Source organism: Papaver somniferum, chromosome 8 (assembly GCF_003573695.1).
Source record: "Papaver somniferum cultivar HN1 chromosome 8, ASM357369v1, whole genome shotgun sequence".
In the NCBI taxonomy this organism is placed as follows: domain Eukaryota; kingdom Viridiplantae; phylum Streptophyta; class Magnoliopsida; order Ranunculales; family Papaveraceae; genus Papaver; species Papaver somniferum.
Genome location: NC_039365.1, coordinates 165,188,006 through 165,201,329, shown reverse-complemented (window position 1 = coordinate 165,201,329; position 13,324 = coordinate 165,188,006).

Below are 13,324 nucleotides of genomic sequence, written 5' to 3'. Positions count from 1 at the left end.
ATATACTAAGTTTCGACTATGTGAAATCATCGATACAAAGTTGATATGTTCTCTTTTGGTCATGAAGTATCTCTATGGAAATTTCGTTATGATCCCGCTAGTTTTCGTACCTTTTCCAATTTATATTGACAAAAAGAGGGAGAATTATTTTGTAGTTCACACTATACATACATATGGTTTATGGATCATTATGTAAAGGGGGAGTGGCTTTCGTTGTGAGATGAAGTATTGACTAAGGGGGAATGATACATATCACCGTAGTATTATTGTCAAAGTTCTGATACAATTGGACAATGATGTTGTGTAATAATACTATGACACTGTATAACAATGATTGAGAGCAACAGTTCTCTCATTGTTATGGCTATAAATCTTCAACAACTATGATGCTGAGTTGAACACGTTCAGAATCACTGTAGTACTTGGAAGTGACGAAGATTTCGAGTAATGTTGAAGAACCAAGAAGATCAAGCATTTGGATGAGAATCTACAAAGTTTATTTATTTTGTAATCCATATGTATTGATAGTTTTATCACTAAAATTTACAAAGGGGGAGATTGTTAGAGCACTGCTCGGTCAAACTCGCAAACATTGCTATCTCAAGATTTTTTGTCAAGTTTAGTGATCCAAAACTATAAGCATTGATTTGTAGTCTACTTATAGCTATGTCTCGGACTAGGATAAAATGTGTAGTTGAGCTTTAGACTTCACGACGTTCATCAATTGAAGACGAAGAACTACTAAGGGGGGTTTGTGGAACGTCATCAACAAAAGGTATGTGGAGACTAAAACTCATCTATCACTCAGAAGTCTATATCTACTCTATCTCCTATTTGAGACAAAAGTCGTATAACTATATAGACTTCATTTTATACACATTTGATATTTCGAGTTGAGTTTAACTCGCTTACATATTTCTCGAAATATGTGTTGGTAAGATTTCGCTTTAACCAAGTTCATCTTATATTCTTGACGAAAGTCAAAAGATGATCATGAGAAAATCACCTGGTAACATCTTACATGATTTGTGTGAGACAGTCATTTGATGTAGACTCGGGATGTTTCGTATTGATCATTTGATCACTTGAAAATTTCTTTGAAGCTAATAGTTTGTGTGAGACATCTATTTCCATCTTCCAAGAATGTTTCAATGATTGAAATGGGAGTTTAGAACACTTAACCATGATTGCATTATAAGCATAGTATGCGTACTTTCATATGTGTTGATCCAAGACCGGAACTTAGTATGTATACCCGTATGCGTATTGATTGGTCAGGTAAAGTCCGGGAGCTAGAGTATGCGTACTTGTACGCATACTGGAGAAGTCAGTTGAAGTCCGGGTATAATAGTATGCGTACCTGTATGCGTACTGGTTTCAACTGAAGTTTGGAAGTGTATGACAGTATGCGTACCCGTTTGCATACTGGAGAACATATTCCAAGTCCGGCTACTTAGGTATGCGTATCCGTCTGCATACTTGAGTGGGTTATGTTCTAGAATCGGTTGTCTCATGAACTAATACATTTATTAATTAAGGAATGCAATCTTTTGCAAACTGTGGCTATAATGTTCATGAATTGATTTAAACGAATCAAAACCGATTTTTCTTCAATTGTTTCTTGTATACTTCTATGAGAATATAAACAATTGAAAAACTCTATAACTATTTTCATTTGAGTCATTTGAACTAGTTGTGGTTAAGATTAATACGGTTTATATGAAAGTGTTCATATGGATAACTTCAGTTAACTATTGTTGAGACTACTTGGTGTACATGTTTAGGTACGGTTACTCATATCTAAATGAAGGTACATTTCATTTTTGTGCAACAAGCTAAGTTTGATCTAATGGTTGAAAGATATTAGCTTGAATCTAATCAGATATTCATCTAACGGTGAATATTGATTGCTTTGTTCCAAAGCTATCAAACCCTGATTTTAAGACTATATAAGGGAAAACTCTAGAAACTGGGAAACATAATCCCCACACCTACTTGTGATACTAGTTGCGACTAGAGTCGATTCTCCTTTAACATAGTTTTTTTTCTAAAACCCTCATAGGTTAACGACTTGAAGACTTCATTGGGATTGTGAAGCCAGACCCAACTATTTTCTCTGTAGTTGCGTGTTCTGATCTTACTTTATACTATCGTGATCGAGTACTATCTTCTCTAAGATTTTCTCGAGATTTATCTCTGATAGGTAAGCTGAAAAAAAGTAACAAACATCTCCGTCTCATCGTTTGTGATTCTACAATATCTTGTTTCGCTTCCATACGATTAATATTATTGTGAGGTGATTTATATTACTAGGTTGTTCTTCGGGAATATAAGTCTGGCATATAAATTAGTTTATGTGCACCTTGATTTATCAAAAGACGGAACAAAACTCATAGGTATTTCTGTGGGAGACAGATTTATCTATTTCAATAGACTTTTCTATGTGAGACAGATTTGTTTATCAAGTCTTCGACTTTGGGTCGTAGCAACTCTTAGTTGTGGGTGAGATCAGCTAAGGGAATCAAGTGCGTAGAGTCCTGATGGGATTCAGAGACGTAAGGAGCGCAATTGTACCTTGATCAGTGTGAGATTGGTTAGGGATCAACTACATCCCAGTCCGAAGTTAACTTGTAGTAGGCTAGTGTGTTTAGTGGCTTAACACCGTGTGGTGTGCAAAGTTGTACTAGGTCCCGTGGTTTTTCTGCATTTGCAGTTTCCTCATTAACAAAATTCTGGTTGTCTGTGTTATTTCTTTTCCGCACTATATTTTCTATATAATTGAAATATCCCAGGTTGTGCGTAAGTTCAATCAGTTCTTGAATCTGGCCTTTGGGTTGTTGATTGAATTGATTGACACTTGGATATTGGTTTTGGTACCGTCCAAGTTGTTTCTTATATTAATCAGGCTCACGGATTTCTATCTGTTCAATTTTCTGACTACATTAAGAAATAAAGATATAACTTTTTGATATACTTTTCTAAAGATTGAGTCTGACTGTCTAGTTGATTCTCTTGAAAGTATGTTGGAGTTAGTCCATACCGATTGCCGAAACCAAATATTGGGTGTGGTTGTTAGACCCCCGATTTTTCAATTACCGAACTATATATCAGAATCAAATAAATGAAACTCGATAGTTTTTAAAGTGAAACCATTGCCAGAATCAGCATAACGAAGCAAGGATTGTATCCACAGTTTTCGTCATAAGTCAACAAGTAGTATTGATACTACTTTGCGTATCAATTGATACAGGTGTATCCGTACTCCTTTAGGGAACTTAGTTTAACTCAAGCTAAGTTGAGGGAAGAATCTTATTCTAGGCAGGAATCCTTGTTTAGGAAGAATTCCTAGTTAGGGAAGAGTTTTGTTTTAGGAAATACTCTTAGTTTAGGAAATATATTCCTAATAGAAGTCCTTGGTCGGCTGAGTACGATTAAGGCTATAAATAAAGGGATTTGTCTAATAGCTAAGGACACAGATACTAGGCACAGAAAACCTAGGAGAAGCTTGGGACAATACTTGTGAAAGCTAGCAAACATTTTAAGGTTGATCCACTGTTTAGAGAGATTGTGAGCGTAACAAAGAGAGAATTGTAATTGTTTTCTTGTTCATAATATAGAGAATATATTTTCTTCGAATTACTACTTGTGTTCTGTTTTCTAAGTTTTTCGTCTATTATTATTCTGAATTCCGCCTTTATAGTAATAGCTACCGAGGTATAGAGATCATATGTATCAAGTTGGTATCAAAGCAAGGTTAGTTTTTAGGGTAAATCCCTGTGGTTTATGGTTTTCACTAGATATCTCTACATAAATCTTGGTGAGGTACTCGAGAAGCTAGAGAACGTTAAGAAAACAAGGGGATCAAGGATGACAAAGTCAGATGATGATCCTAATGAAGGCGAACCACGGACTATCTTAGAAAAGGTGGCTACGCTGCAAACAGACATGAAGTCAATTCAAGTTACCCTTCAAGAGCTGAGTGAATGTATTAGTTCTCATACACCCAACTCGGAGACGAAGAAAAACATTACACCTACACCTGAAGCTTCGGGAAAAAATGATTCGGAAGAAGAAGAGGAAGAAGATGAGGATGAAGATGAGAAGAAAAGTGAGATTCTTAAAAGTTCTACATCAACTAAACCTCATGGTAAGAATCTGAAAATTGATTTTCATGTTGATATTCCACTTTACGATGGGAGTGTCGATGTAAAAAAATTTGATGATTGGATTGAACGTCTAGAGACTTATTTTTCTTTCTTTGAATATGGTTCAAAGGAAAAGATTGCTTTTGCGGCATTGAAGCTACAAAAGCATGCTCTAACCTGGTGGAAAGCTTATCAAAGACAAAACCTAGGTAAGGGAGTATTGTCGTGGAAAAGATTCAAGGCAATCGTAAGGAAACTGTTTTATCCAGTTGGCTACCTTGAGGAGAGATGGTTCAAGTGGTACAACTTGAAGCAGACTTACAACCAAATTGTACAAGAGTATACCTCGGAACTTCAGAATCAAGCTATGATTTATGGATTTAGACTTGGGAGATTATGTTACCTATATGAAATATATTTCCGGGTTCCATGAGTATATACGAAAAGAGCTGAAGATGTTTTCGGTGGATACTATCTCTGAAGCAAGTATAAAAGCTAATGCCATTGAGGGCAGCCTTAAGAAATCTGATTCAAAGGAAAATACTAAGGTGAAATCTGTAGGTACCACTATGAAAGGAGGTGAAAGGAGCAGAGAAGAAGGGAAGTCTAATGACAAGGAAGGTTTGTCTTGCACCCATTGCAAGAAAACGGGTCACGTTGTCGACAAGTGTTGGGTTAAGAACCCTCATCTAAAACCTAAAGAGTTGTAGAGGAAAGAAGCCAAGAAGGCAGCACTAGTCACTCAAACTCCAAAAGAAGTCCATTGACTAACGGAACCCAATTCAAAGATTTCTCTTATGACAGGGGCAAAAGAAAGACCTTCAAAAGATGATCTTAGGGAGCGACTCTTCACAGTGCAGATGCAAGTCAAAACATCACTAGTTGATGCTTTTATTGACCCGGGAAGTCAGAAGAATATACATTCAAATTCTTTGGTGCAGAAGTTAGGACTGAAGACTAAAAAACATCCAAAATCACACCCTTTAGGATTTCTTCAAAAGGAAGGAGGCTTACAAGTTTCACAGCAGTGCACGATCAAATTTTCTCTAGACGAGTCACATATTGATGAAGTTACATGCGATGTAGTTCCTTTGGATGTCTTCCAGGTAGTACTAGGTAGTCCTTACCTATGGGATAGAGATGCAACTCTACACAGGCGGGGACAAAAGTATACCTTTACCAAAGATGGGGAAAGTTTTGTGATTCGGGCTATAGATTCTCCTCTTGAGAGAGAAAGCTTGATCACAGCCACTCATGCTAAGAGGTTGGTGAATGCTAGCACAAAGTTCATTCTCCTTGTGATCCGTTCTCTTGAAGAGGAGCCGAGTAGAGTATATTCAGCCTTGACTTCTCAACAAGAAGGCGACCTAGAAAGGTTGAAGTTGAAATACAAGGATTTATTTTCTGATGTCATAGGGTTACCGCCATAAAGGAGTGTGGAGCATGAAATCATGTTGATCGGAGAGAGTTCTCTGCCTAATGTAGGTCTTTATCGCACGACCATCGAGGAATCTGATGAGATCAAGAAACAAGTCCAGGAACTCCTAGAATTAGAAATGATAGTGCCAAGTGCTTCACCTTGTGGATCAGCGGTATTGTTGGTACCAAAGAAAGATGGAGGATGGCGTATGTGTATTAATTATAGAGCATTGAACAAGATTACTATCAAGAATCGTTATCCTCTACCTAGGATAGACGACATGATGGATCAATTGGAAAAAGCTCGAGTCTTTACAAAGTTGGATTTCAAATTCGGATATCACCAAATGAGAGTCCGAGAAGATGATACATGGAAGACTGCTTTCAAAACCAAACAAGGCTTGTTCGAATGGTTGGTGATTCCTTTTGGTTTGTGTAACGCTCGTTTATGCGTTTGATGAATGACTTGTTACGACCTTTTATAGAAGATTTTGTGATTGTTTAGTTGGATGATATCCTAATATACAAAAGAACTTGGGAAGAGAATCTCGTTCACGTTGAGAAGGTGTTTAAAGTGTTACATGAAGGCCAGCTGAAGTTGAACGTAAATAAGTATGAATTTGGGAAGAAGGAGTTGGTGTATCTCAGTTTCATTGTTGGTGGTGGACAACGGAAGATTGATCCAAGGAAGGATGAAGTGATCACTAAGTGGCCTAGACCTAGTACCGTAACGGAAATCAGAAGTTTCTTAGGGGCTTGTACCTATAAGTTTATCTGGCATTTTTCAAATATTCCAGGACCATTGCATGGATTGACGGGATCTAAGGCAAAGTTTGAATGGAAGCAAACCCATGAAGACGCTTTTCAGTTACTAAAAAGGAAGATTTCAGAAGCACCAGTATTGGCATTGCCTAACTTACAGCGTACTTTTGAAGTTGAGACAGACGCTTCTAACTGTGCATTTGGAGGAGTGTTGCTACAAGATGGTAAACCAGTGGAGTACCATTTAGAATTGTTCTTAGGTGCTATTAAGAACTATGCACCTTATGACAAAGAATTTTATGCTTTATATCAATGTATCAAGCATTGGCGAGTGTATCTCTTACGCAAAGAAGTAGTGGTACATTCATATCACAAACCATTTGAGTATCTACATGCTCAGACGAAACTACAACAAGACCGGCACATGAAGTGGATGTCTTACTTGATGAGTTTCAAAATTCTCATTGAGTACAAGAAGGGAGTAACAAACAAGTTGGCAGATATGTTATCTCGTCCACCAGTCCGAGCATTAATGGTGGCCATGAGAATTCAGCCTATTGTTCCTCAAGAGTATGCAGAGTCATAAGCATCTAGCAAGGACTTCAAAAAGGTGTTAGAAGGTGTAAAGAGTGGTTTGAAAAGCAAGTTTTAACTTCGAGATGGATTGTTATACAAAGGTCAGTTTTTGCATACCATAAGATGGAGATCGTTTACAGTGGCTGAGAGAGGCACACACTTCCCGAGTTTTTGGACACTTTGGGATGAATAAAACTCTACTTAACCTCCGGCGCTATGTATTTTGGCCAAAGATGCAAGATGATGTGGCTAAGTTAGTTAGAGGGTGTAAGTTGTGTAGCACATCTAAACCTTCCAACAGGAAACGTGGGTTATATCTACCATTACCAGTACCATCAAGACCTTCTGAGAGTATTTCTATGGATTTTTTTGGTGGGTCCAAATACCAACTCTGGTTATGATTACTTGTTCGTTGTGGTCGACCGATTCAGCAAGATGATTGCATTAATTCCATGTACAAAGACGGTAACGGGAGCCGGTGCAGCAAAGCTCTTTTTTGAACATGTGTGGAAGCATTTTGGTTTACCTACTTCGATTATTTATGATAGGTATAGTAGATTCCTTAGTCATTTTTGGGATTCTTTATGGAAGATGATGGACACTAGGTTGAAGAAGAGTACAGCTTTTCATCCACAAACAGACGGACAAACAGAAGTGGTCAACAGGACTATGGTTCACATGTTAAGGGGATATAATTCTAAGCATCCTAAAACTTGGGATGAGAGTTGACCATATCTATAGTTTGCTTTCAATAGAGCAGTTCATAGTTCTTCAGGAAAATCTCATTTCGAGACGTGCTATGGTTACTTACCACCTAGCCCTTTCGATCTAGTATTTTCTAGTGACACCTCAATGGGGGGAAAGGAAGAAAGTGAACGACAAAAGGCACAAAAGTTCTTGGAGAAGATATCTTAGATTCATTAAACTGTTGAAGCACAATTAAAGAAGTCACAAGCCATATACAAAGCAAAGTATGACAAGCATCTTGTGCCTTTTAATTTCGGTGTTGGTGACTTGGTATGGTTAAAGTTAGGTAAGGAACGACTGAAGGGGGAAGGTAAAAAGTTGAAGCCATTGAGGTATGGACCGTTTTGTATTCTCGACCAGATTGGTGACAATGCCTTTCGTCTAGATCTTCCACCTTATCTAGGAATGTACTCGGTCATAAATGCCGAATACTTGAAGCTGTTTGAACCACCATTACTTGATGATGATGGCGACGACACTATGATCTTACCAAGATTAAAAGACTTATGGTTTGATAGAGAGGAACCACTCAAGGAAGACGGCATATTAGAGCGAAGAGTGACTAAAACATGACAAGGAGAGAAAGAAGCTTTTCTAATTGGATGTAAGGGTCAAGTTCCTAGCAAGGCCAAGTGGTTTAACAAGGAAAAAGGGACTCTCGAGTTCCCTAACCTTCATTTTTAACTTTCACAAGATTTCAAGTTCTTAAAAGGGAGACCCATGATACAGGTGTATCCGTACTCCTTTAGGGAACTTAGTTTACCTCAAGCTAAGTTGAGGGAAGAATCCTATTCTAGGCAGGAATCCTTATTTAGGCAGAATTACTAGTTAGGGAAGAGTTTTGTTTTAGGCAATACTCTTAGTTTAGGAAATATATTCCTAACAGAAGTCCTTGGTCAGCTGAGTACGATGAAGGCTATAAATAAAGGGCTTTGGCTAATATCTAAGGACACAGATACTAGGCACAGAAAACCTAGGAGAAGCTTGGGACAATACTTGTGCAAGCTAGCAAACATTTTAAGGTTGATCCACTGTTTAAAGAGATTGCGAGCGTAACAAAGAGAGAATTGTAATTGTTTTCTTGTTCATAATCTAGAGAAGATATTTTCTTCGAATTACTACTTATGTTCTGTTTTCTAAGTTCTTCGTCTATTATTATTCTGAATTCCGCCTTTATAGTAATAGCTACCGAGGTATAGAGATCATACGTATCATCAATACTAGGTTTTCATTAATCGCCTACAAAACATAGAAAGGATGTTATGTATAGGTATTCGGCAAAGACACACTTCTGGACTTATAATGTTGTACTTTTTTCCGTTTGTCAAGGTTTTATCTTACTGGGTTTTTTCTTTGTCAAGGTTTTAACGAGGCAACATATGCAATTCGAACTCATTCCAAGATTTACAGTCCAATACATTTCCATTGTGCTACCTAGCCAACTCATTGCGTCTCATAAACTTTTTTCTATAATATTAAGTTAATTGGGATAGGTAGGATTTGAACTTACGTAGGAAAAAATTCAACAGATTTACAGCCTGTTCTTTTTGATCGCTCGGCCACTCTCCCTAAATTGAACTCTCTTCGAGTAGGTTCAAAGTTTTCTTAATGTTGTACTCTTTTTTTCTTTTGTCCCTCTGGATTTTCCTGGCGAGGTTTTAATGCGACAATCGACTCAGATACAATGGTCATCGAGAAGAGAAACTAGATCTGAAGAACTATATCCGAAACATTATATGTGAAACACTACATATGAAGCATTATTATTGGACCGCATAAGGAGGAATATTGTAAGGCCTTTGGCCCATGTGTGCGACCTATTTATATGTAACCAGGGTTTACACCCTAGTATATATATATAGGTTTGCACCCTAATGTGTGTGTATATATATATATATATATATATAGGTTTATTTCAATGTAACATGTATCTCATGTCTAATGAATAAGTTCTATTTACCTATCAATACTATAATACCAACATAATAAAAGAGAACATGTTAGACTAAAGAAATGGATTATCTAATTTTATCGAACCATATAGATTACTAAAAATTAAGTTTCCTTAATAAATAAATAGATTATATAGATCATTATAATCACATACAAAAAGGCTATTTTTGATCAGAAAAATTATATCCTACAACCAGGGTCGTCGGTGAGCATAGGTGAGCATAGCGACAGCCTAAGGCTCCCAAATCTTAGGGGGGACAAATATGTGTTCTTGTTTATATTTCTCTTAGTTTTGATTTAAAAAAAATGGTTTTTTATATATAAAAAAGGAATTCTGGTGCGATCGCAAAACTCTTTTTTATGATACCAGAACCTGTGTTCAGATCCTTTAAAGGTTGTTTTTCCTGGTTTAATTGGGGTATAACTAGATTAATTGGGGTATATCTAATGAGACAAAACCAAAGACATTTAGAAGTAAAATAGGCCACCCCTTAACCATGTATTTTCAAAATGGCTAATATACCTTTGTTTAGTTAACACTAAAAATCTGATTAGGTTAATTAATTGAGTTTAAATTAATTAATTGAGTAGATTAAAAACATTTAAATTATGAATGGAGTAGATTAAAACTTTTATCACATGAGTTCAATCAAAACCATTTTTGAATTTTGTGAATAGTTGGCAAGGTCTACGGATGACGAACATGCCGACTACCTATGTCCGGCAAGGTATACGAATGAAGAACATGCCGACTACCTATGGCCAGTAAGGTATACGGATGAAGAACATGCCGACTCTATGCATCAATAGTCGATATTTTATTGATTTCTTACCTTGCCGGCTATATTATAGTCGGCACATAAGTATTTCTCACCTTGCCGGTCATATTATAGTCGGCATGTAAATATTTCTTACCTTGTCGGCTATGTTATGTCGGCACATAATAAATTCTTTAACATTGTCGGTGGTCCAGTAGTTGGGATTATAACCTTGCCGACCTTTAGTTATACCTAACAAAAAACAGAATATGGGAAGACGTAATTCACTTTATTCATGCAATTTTTGTTACTATATTGATTGAAACATATAATCTAAATCCTTGTCGACGGAACAACGAATGCGCTTAGCATGTGCATCAAGCCTTTGAATACCTAGGAGACCCTAGTGGACGAGTTATAGTCTCGTGAGGGTTTACATAGAGATCTACCCACAAAAACTTCTAAAGCCGTCAATATTCGTCCGAGGAATCCGACGACGATACACCCTCCATCTTCTTCGGGGCATACTCAAGGATTTTGGATACCATGAATTGATATATAGCGTGCATCGAATGCGAATGCTTCCCCCTTTTCCTCCAAGTAGCGCGCTTTGACGACTTCATGCTACAATAGCAAAACACAAACTTAATTATGTAGTGGTGTTTAGTAGGAAGATCAAACAACATGGATCACGTAAAATAAACCACAAAAATACTTACAAATTGTTTAATGGACAATTTAAAGTGGGTAGCGCTGAAAATCGGTTTTTGGATAGCTAAATAAGCAAGTATCGGATTTTCTATGACTAAGTGCCTATCATGAATTTGTTGAACACTTCTTTCATTAGGATTTCCAAACTCTTGCATATATTTGTTGTATACCCTAGCCCAAAAGGTTATGACATCCACCCTTACATAGGACTGCCTTCTAACTCGAGTTTCCGCGTACCAAGCTTGGTGATTGCCAAATCTTCATTTGAATCAAATGATGTCATTGTTGTATGTAGAGGTATTGAGAGAGTTAGATGGAATGTATGATGATATGAGCTTTTGAGAGTATATGCAAATAGGTGTGTGTTGTTTTGTAGAGAGAACTAGTATATTTATAGGATGGTGTCCAAATTTGACCGCTATGGTATTCAATCAATGCAATTGTACTTGTTAAAATTTGAATTTTGAACTCGCCGGCTGGTTTTTTGTTTTCCAAATATGCCGACTAACACACCGTCGGCAGGGTCGTAATTTTCTTACCCTGCCGGCTATAACAATTTTCAAACACAAGAGACGTGATATTCAGTTGCATACCGCCAGCAAGGTATTTGTTTAATACAATACCGACTAATACATAGTCGGTAGGGTACTAATTTTCTTACCCTGCCGACTTTATGATTTTTGTAACACATGAGAGATTATTTTCAACCATATACCGCCGGCAAGGTGCTTGTTTAATACACTGCCGACTAACTTATAGTCGGGGGGTTTGTAATTTTCTTACTCTGCCGACTTTATAATTTTTGTAACACATGAGAATGTCATTTTCTGCTCTTTTTAGTCGGCACGGAATTTGTTAATCACCTTTCGGGCTATTAAATAGCCAGAAAGGTAAGTATTTTCTTACCTTGCCGACCCTGGTATCTTTCTTCTTATGTTGTCAGGGACGGCAGTCTGACAGTTCACAATCTTGCCGGCCCTGTTTTAGTCGGCACTGTAACTTAACAATTAAATAACTCAATACCCTTACGGCGGGTAATGATTGAAACTTTACATAGCTAAACAAACCATTCATTCAACAACTAGAAATACAATATTTTTTGTCCAAAATACGAAAACATGTCCCATAAACCTTCATTAACCTTAACATTTATCTACCACAACATAAAGAAGTAAACTAGGAATGCATTCATTCACCACCACGACCACGACCTCGTTTAGCATTTTCACGACCACCACCACTACCACTACCACCACCACGGGAACGAGCCCTCTTTTTATCAGCATTCATCTTGGCTTGTGCTTCCCTCTTGGCTTTTGCTTCCCTCTTTACTTCAACATTATCTTGCTGGAACAATTCGGCGGCATCCTCATTGTCAACATTGCTAGCATAGTCAATGTGCTTTGTTTGATCTTCAATCGACAAATACTCCCCTATTTCTCTCGCGCAACACATCACCTTCACAAGGGTCTTCAAATGCTCCTTCTATTTTCAATTAAACAACAAACAATTAATAGAATAATTCGATAATGTAATCCTAAAACAGTAAGAGCAACTCTAAAATACTTACAAAGAACTTAAGACTTGTTGCTGGGTCTTTCGCTGCCATCTTCCTCTTACGAGCCACTTGTTCAGCAGTATGTTCCCTATCACAGTAGGATGAGCAAAACCTAAGTACCACGTCATGTAATTCTCATGAGCTTCATTACCTTCAGTCACCTCGTCCAAAAGACTCGTATCGATTTTATGCTTTTGTCTTTCCTCAAATGAGATGTACCTGGTGCTGGAGCGTAATGGACGCAAATACTTTTTTGGGACGTGCTGCAGTCATCTCTTACCACTTTAAAGAATGGTTTATAACAGAGATGGGGTTTTTCTTGGACGTAACCCACTCGTCGCATTACCCGATGTGGATCGTACATTGAAAATCCATGGGGGTACAACAAGGGACCGTAGTAGAATGCAACATCATCTCTCCTTTGGATTAAACCTTCCTTTCTAGCAACTCGATACGGAATAAATATTACCTCATCCGCAGTCAATTTGTCCAAGGAGATTCGCACGTTGATAAGCAGCTGCGGCATATCTTATCCTGAGCACCCTTAAAACCGTATCTTTGTCCTATTGGCTTATCAATCGCAAGCTTCTCATTCACTTTGACTTAGGGGTTGGCTTTCACTAAAGTAGGGAATTGCTCATATATCCAAACCTATGCAAACACAAAGTTTAGTAATAATCTTATATTACGAGCAT